The sequence below is a fragment of the Dreissena polymorpha genome, chromosome 1 (genome assembly GCF_020536995.1).
Source record: "Dreissena polymorpha isolate Duluth1 chromosome 1, UMN_Dpol_1.0, whole genome shotgun sequence".
Lineage (NCBI taxonomy): Eukaryota > Metazoa > Mollusca > Bivalvia > Myida > Dreissenidae > Dreissena > Dreissena polymorpha.
The window spans coordinates 193,003,726-193,011,892 of record NC_068355.1 but is presented as its reverse complement, the minus strand read 5'-3'; the positions used below and the strand labels follow the sequence as shown (position 1 = coordinate 193,011,892).

General features: G+C 34.5%; 1 long non-coding RNA gene across 1 annotated transcript in view; it reads left to right on the top strand.

The window, feature by feature from the left end:
• The first annotated feature begins 216 nt into the window (after nt 1–216).
• Nucleotides 217–8,167, top strand: part of LOC127864407 (uncharacterized) — an 18,666-nt gene continuing 10,715 nt past the window's right edge. The window contains exon 1 of the long non-coding RNA XR_008041893.1: nt 217–403. This is a non-coding gene — a long non-coding RNA (uncharacterized LOC127864407). The remainder of the gene's footprint in view (nt 404–8,167) is intronic.

Sequence of the window (8,167 nt, the reverse complement as noted above, 5' to 3'; positions counted from 1 at the left end):
TATTTTATTGTCAAAGGAAATTTAAAAAGACCTACACAGTATAGATTTGTAAATAGTATTAAACACAGATTTGACATACCGGTATACACAATACAATTAAAGCAGATGAACAATTACGGGTCTGGTCAGTTTGTCAAAATATTTACTTATGTCTCCCATATTGATATAACAAATCATAACATATTATATAATTTAATTAAGCATGTTCTAATTATTTTTATGTCCCCCACTATAGTAGTGGGGGACATATTGTTTTTGCCCTGTCTGTCTGTTGGTCTGTCTGTCTGTTTGCGCCAACTTTAACATTTTGCAATAACTTTTGCTATATTGAAGATAGCAACTTCATATTTGGCATGCATGTGTATCTCATGAAGCTGCACATTTTGAGTGGTGAAAGGTCAAGGTCAAGGTCATCCTTGAAGGTCAGAGGTCAAATATATGTGGCCAAAATCGCTCATTTTATGAATACTTTTGCAATATTGAAGATAGCAACTTGTTCTTACATGCAGCATTTTATTTATAAATGCTATATATACTTATGTTCAAACTTAATTTAATTTGTATGTAAAAAGGTAGTTTTTTGTACAATTCTTGAAATACAAATTATATTTTTACAGTAATGTAAGTAGACAATTATATTCATGAACCCATCAAAAAGCTGCACATGAAATACTCTGTATATAAAATACCAAACTAATATATAAAATACATATTACTATATACAATGCTCGTATGTATGTAATGTTCTAAAGAGAAAACAAAATTTCAAAAACATTAAAAAATAACTTTCATGTTCATCTTGCTGCAAAATAAACTCCATTATTGTGATTCAAATGTAGAAAGTTAATAATAGTAAAGTGAAAATTCCTGAGCTCCAACCGGGGATTGAACCACGGTCTTCTAAGTGGTAACCAGAAACTCTAGCTGCGTCGTTAAGCAGCTAGCTAAACAGCAAGGCTGTTGGAAATTGCTTAATTTAAGATATATATTTTACAACACGTTATTTCACTCCTTTACTAATTTCATCATTGTTGACGGTTAAAGTGTATCTCGAAAGTGAATGAAAATATGACCAAAAAAATTACCGGTACTTGCACATTGGTATATACTCATTCCAAATCACAGGTGGCGTGTGAATTAATGATATCAATTAGCGAAAACATCATTTTGAAAAAAAATAAAATTATAACGAAATGTCAACTTCTCTGAAAAGAATATGTCACTATCAAATATATATATCGTTATAATTTCGTTATTTTTCATTTTAACTGTGTTCCAAACAAGATGCTTATTTGTTGAAATCATAATTGTATGTCCCAATTTGTGTTATAATTCATCATGATCTAAGACAAACAATGTTTTAAAGTTCTGGATGGGGTTGTAGAAATTAACGCTGATTTGTTCATGCTGTAGTAAAACTCTTTGTTGAGGTAAATTCTCATTTTGAAGATTCTTTAGGTCGACAAAGTTTGGCATGATACTGTCTGGGAAGTGGTCTGAAAAAACCAGTCTATAAAACATTGGAATATAATTCTTCTGGCTATTTGCTCTTTCCCAGTCTGTTTTTGTATAATTACTATATTAGTCCCTTGGTAAAATTTTTTTTTTAGTAAATGTACTGACTCTGCTTATAAAATTGTGGCATTCAAAGATGCAGCAGTAGTATTTTCCTAGTGTTTATATTGAAACCAGAAGTAGGTATACCGTTCGGCACGAACGACAACTCTGTCAAGACGGAATTATGAAAATCCGGAATAACTCAATTGCAACAAATTAAGCAACTTTATTCATTGAAATTTAGAAACCTTATATAATGATCCTGCTTATAAATTCATGTTGGATTGGTGGCTGAATTCATGGTAAATTTAAAGAGTATTACTCTTAATACGCAAATGATTTTCTTTCTATAAATTTAGATCGATGTATGCTTTTATAGTGGCACTGTGGATTGCACTTGGTGTTGGTCTGGCCAAGCTCTAGTCAATTTTACTGATGTAGAAATATTTGTTCCTCTAAATAACTTAAATCATGTGCAATCTGTACAATCCATTTAAGATCAACATTTTGGTAATGGCGTCATAGTGATAATAATAGCTTTTGAACTAATTGCACGTTTACAGATAGTTAAATAATTTCAATATTACTAATAGATTTTTACTTGCATATAACTGAAGTGGGGGCCAAAGTTATGGTGTGAAATAGTGATTTTATTGAATATGCAAGTATAAATGAAGTGTCATAATTTCAATATTGAGGAACACTTAAGTTATTTAAAAAGTGTTTGGCAAAGAGTTGGTCAAACGTGGTCCATCTTTGATAATAATGAGGTTCTAAAGTACATGTTTAGCTCACCTGAGCACAAGCTCACCTTGGTATCGCCTTGTCTGTTGTGTGTTTGGCGTCATGCAGCGTAAATATTTGCCTTGTTTACACTCTAGAGGTTACATTTATTGTCCGATCTCCGTGAAATTTGGTAAGAAGATTTGTCCTAATGATAACTTGGGCGAATTCGATAATGTGTCTGGTTGGTTGAAAAACATGGCAGCCATTGGGCTGGGCATTTTACCTTAAATGGCTATATTAAAACCTTGGTAACACTCTGGAGGCCACATTTATTGTCCTATCTTTATGAACCTTGGTCAGAAGAATAGTCCCAATGATATCTTGGACGAGTTCGAAAATGGTTCTGGTTGGTTGAAAAACATGGCCACCAGGGTTGGGGCATTTTTCATAATACATGTATGGCTGTAGTAAAAACTTGTTAACACTCCAAACGTCACATTTATTGTCCAATCTTCATGAAACTTATCAGAATATTTGATATCCTGGATGAGTAAGAAAGATGGTTTTGGTTGGCATTTTTCCTAATGTGGCTATATATTTCTTTCGTAAAACCTTGTTAACACTGTAAAGGCCACATTTATTGTCTGATCTTCATGAAACTTTGTCAGAATTTTTTTCGCAATGATATCTTGGTCAAGTTGCAAAATGGTTCCGGTTTGTTAAAAAACATGGCTGCCAGTGGGCAGGAAATTTTTCCTTATAATTACGGTTTTGGTAAAAACTTGTTTACACTCTTAAAGTCACATTTATTGTCCAATCTTCATGAAACTTGGTCAGATTTGTTTTAATGATATCTTGGATGAGTTTGAAAATGGTTCTGGTCTATTGAAAAACATGGCCACAAGGGGGGCTTGCAATTTATCCTTATATGGCTATATTAAAATCTTGTTAGCACTATTTAAGTTACATTAATAGTTCACTCTTCATGAAACTTGGGCTGGACAGAACATGTCAGTTCCTTTGTATCTGAGGTGAGCGAATTTGGGCTTTTCAGACCATCTTGTTTGTTATAATCTGTGGATTTTCAATATGTTTGAGTATTTTAAATAAGAAGTCTGTTACCGATAATGATTAATTTTTATAATTATTTTGATAACATGAACTATTAATCCATTATTGGTCTTAAATTGTTATTGTAATTAGTGTAACTAACTAACTATTGTTTTACTAAGTTGCTTTACAAATTAATTGAATTTATGTCACTTTCAAATGACTTTGCAACTTTAAATTGAAATTTATTATATCATACAAAAAGCAGCCATTAGTGTTTAAGTTAATGTATAGTTCTTCAATATGTCTTTCATACAAAGCTATGGGTGCTTCTTTGATCCTGTCATTGAGAATTAAAGAAACGTACTTGGTGAGAGCCGTTACGCCTTGAATATATTAAACATGATATCTCTCCCCAGTGAATTCCGTTCAGATAAATGGCCATGCAAGCTCAATATAAGATATATTATACCTATTAAAAGGTTACTAAAATGAAAATAACTTTCAAATTAAAAATAATTGACCAGTCGCCAAATACGCGATTGCACCGCCCACTGAGTTGTGTTTTCATAAAACGCTTTATCCATTACTCCGACAGTCTTTGTTTGTCGTACACTGTGGCCGCAATAAGCGAAATCTGATTGAGTATTGCTTGAGTTTGATTGACAGCTGGTGAATGGTCAATTGTGTGTATATGCCCCCAATAGAGTGGCATATGGCAGTCTCACTGTTCACCGTCAGTCCGTCCGTCTGTCTGTCTGGAATCGGTTTTAAACTATTTCAGACACTGACCTACGTTTTGGTGTAAGAGTGTACCTACATTACCATGGAGTTTTCTAGCCATTTTTGCAAAAGAAATCTGGTTAAATAGAGTTTTGTTTTTATCAAGAAAAGTGGCAACTTTGGGAATTGTTTGTATCAACAAAAAGGACCATTTCAGGATTTTTTCATCATCAAATATTGACACAACATTTATTTTCCTGGCCATTTTGGGAAAATTTTTTATAGATTGTATTTATATATCATGTAGGATGTTTAAAAAATTGAATTGAGATATAGAGTCTAATAATCATAAGACACTTATTTCTAAGTGTCTAAGGGGGGGAGTGGGGAATTGGGATTTTTTTTTATAATTTCGGGTTTGGATTGGGTCCGTTTGCTTTGGGATCGGGTCTGTTTTACGGCCTATTTTACATAGCAGGAAAACCCCTACTTGACTTACAGATCAACTTTGAGTTTCGTTCTTGAACATTTTGATTTTTGACGAAGTAACATGACTTGGACTTGAAACTTTTCTCTATAATAGATCTAGCTGCTGTGCAGTTTCAAAGTGCAGTAGAAGGCATTGTGTTTCACAAACGTAGTTCGTGTTTTTAAAATTTACTGATTTATAATTTGAACGGGCAAAAAAATTCAGCAAATCCATATTGTAATATATTTGAATACTGTTAACCGGTATTGCGATAGGTATTTGATACACTGAGAGCAATTTGAAACAAGCAAATTTGTTGATTTGATATCCTCCACCATAACTAAAAAGTGTTTGACCGGCTGACAGATGGGCTGACAGCAGACGGACGGACTGATGGATGGACAAACAATGCCAAAATTATATCCTTCTGCCTTTGGCGGGGATAACAAGTGAATTTGTTGAATTGATATCCACGGCTATAACTAAAAGGTTTGTGACACATGGATGGAGGGACTGACAGACTGACAACGTCAAAACAAACTATATTCCTCTGCCATTGGTGGGGGATAAAATTTGTATGAAAAACTAGAACACTGATGGTAAACATCTTGAACATAATATATCATAATATTAGTTGTTGTCTAACGGTAACGTTTTTTTTAATGTATAATTTGCTGTACAAACTGAATTATTAAATGTATGAAAGTCTATTTGCTTATTTAAAAGTAATTTATACTATTTTTAGTTTGATATGTACTGTAAACTTCACATTTGCATATCGATGGTCCCCATTTCAAATGTCGAACTTACAAAAACACAACTTTCCAGGAGGGCTATTTTTTCATTTTCATAACTATATGCAAAAAGCAGCAGTTAAAAATTATTCGGCTTCGCATTTTACAATAATATTCAGCTTTCCATTTTTGAGTATCAGCTTCAAATGTTTGCATAATTTTATTTCCACAATCACAGTTCAGCATTTTATCATATGGCCAGTTTGGGGTGTTTTGATTGGTTAGGTGGTTCACCATTTTCTGGGCATGTGCGCACTGATTTCCTGCCCTACACAGTGCAAAAATCACGATATGTCAAAAAAATGTAGGTTCAGCATTTTGAATGGGGATCATCGATATACTACCTGAATACCTGTTTATGAAATGGAATACTCTTATCAGATAATAATATCCGTTCACAAGCTATAGCTTCAATGGATTTTGATGTCTATTTAAAATCAAGTTCAAATAATAATGATTTATTAGTATTACTGCTATATAGGATTTCATAACGAGGCTGAATGTGTAACGGTCTTTTCCTTCGCATATGCGAATTTTGGACAATACGAGTTACCCATTATCTTAACATCGATAATTGCTCAAAACAAAGATATACAATAGGCGTATAATACTAATTACATAAGTGTACCTATGTACAATTATCAAAAGTATCAAATCGATTTGACAAGAACAAGGTGTTGAGAGTGGGATTTAAATCACTTTGGTCAAAACAATAGACACTATGTAGACAGGGACGTTTTTTACTAGCTCACCGCATTCCGGAGGATTTCAGGTATAGTCGCTGTATCACGGTTGATATCGGAGGTCTTATTTTGATGTTATTAGTGATCACCCATCAATAGTAATTTGTGCTGGAATTTTGGGGTTTTAATACTGGTTCCCTTTTTGTAACGTGAAATATTATATAATGACTGTGTATGCATTTGCAGAAAAGAAGACTAATTCTGAATCAGAGACGCAATAGCAATCGACTTATGAAGTACTATAGATCCACAAAGATGTTAACAACTAGTTAAATTCAGTAGCAGCATAGCCAAATGCACATAGTTAAACAAAGAACAAAGAACATCTTTAGAAATAGCATTAATACAAATTTCGAAAGTTTAACTACAGTTGACAATGACACACACAAAGTAAAGATAGATAAATTATGAAGTGATTATAAACTTATGAATATGTGGCATAGAATATGGAATGTTTGCACATCAATTGTAACTAGAAATGTCGCGGCAGAGGCTGACGCGTATGTCCACGCCGCATGTTTGACCCAGGGGTGCCCCAGGGTTACTGGTAATGGGGCCATGCATAGTTGAGATTGGCCATATTGTTATAAGAGAAGTTCAGTATCAATTAGAAGTGAATCAGTGTAGAAATGAAGTTTTAGTAAAAGGCAATTTTGGGTGGGTGTGACCTATGTGGGAGGGGCGCCCCCGGGTTGGTAATGGGCCATGCATAGTTGAGATTGACCGTATTGTCATAAGAGAACTTCAGTATCAATTTGAAGTGAATCGGTGTAGAAATGAAGAAGTTATAGCAAAAGGCAATTTTGGGTGGGTGTAGTCTATGTGGGCGGTGCGCCCCATGGTTGGTAATGGGGCCATGTATAGTTGAGATTGACCGTATTGTCATAAGAGGGGTTCAGTATCAATTTGAAGTGAATCGGTGTAGAAATGAAGAAATTTTAGTAAAAAGCAATTATGGGTGGTTGTGGTCTAAGTGGGCAGGGTGCCCCAGGGTGGATAATGGGGCCGTGCATAGTTGAGATTGACAGTATTGTCATAAGAGAGGTTCAGTATCAATTTTAAGAAAATCGGTGTAGAAAAGAAGAAGTTATAGTAAAAGGCAATTTAGGGTGGGTGTGGTCTATATTGATGGAGCGCCACAGGGTTGGTAATGGGGCCATGCATAGTTGAGATTGACCGTATTGTCATAAGAGAGGTTCAGTATCAATTTGAAGTGAATCGGTGTAGAAATGAAGAAGTTATAGTAAAAGGCAATTTTGGGTGGGTCGGGTCTATGTGGGTGGGGCGCTCCAGGGCTGGTAATGGGGGCCATGCATTGTTGAGATTGACCCTATTGTCATAAGAGAGGTTCAGTATCAATTTGAAGTAAATCGGTGTAGAAATAAAGAAGTTAATGTAAAATAACCTAACAAAAATGAATGAAAATCTCTGACCCGGCCCCACCCCAACCCCCATAACTTTTGACCCAGGGGTCAGATCAAAATTCCGAATAGTGCAGGGTCGCACATATGCTCATAGCTACCATGTGTGTAAGTTTCAAGGTTCTAGTGCTTATAGTGTAGGAGAAGATAGTGGCCAGGACGGACAGACAGACGGCAGGGATTTCAAAAAGCGTGTGGATAACTAGGAAAAATGCAACTGCCATGAATCAGAAAGCATATGCCAGTAGTTAAATAAGAATATCAACTAACAGCATGCATGTACTGGCCGATATTCTCTTCCATATATGTACATCATTATATTAACTGTCAGTTTTAAATACTGTTTGAGGAAAATGATCAGATATATTATACTAAAATTGGTTTATGTAAGAACCTACTTTATTGTCATTATAATTCTATGTTCATAACATGGCATTTATTAGAGCAATTAAAAATGTGGTGTGTTAAACACTTTGGGATAAAGTTTTTATCTACACAGCTTGTTTGTGCAGTTTAAAGTAATCAATACACTCAGTACCCAATAGTACGGTGACAGTATACATAGTTACACTGTTTGCTCCTATCATACAAGCGCCATTTGACAGTAAACTTGGTTGCTGTTTAGTTCAGTTCAAAATTTCATATTACTTGCCTGTGTTAAATAATAATTGTGTGTGTTTTCTG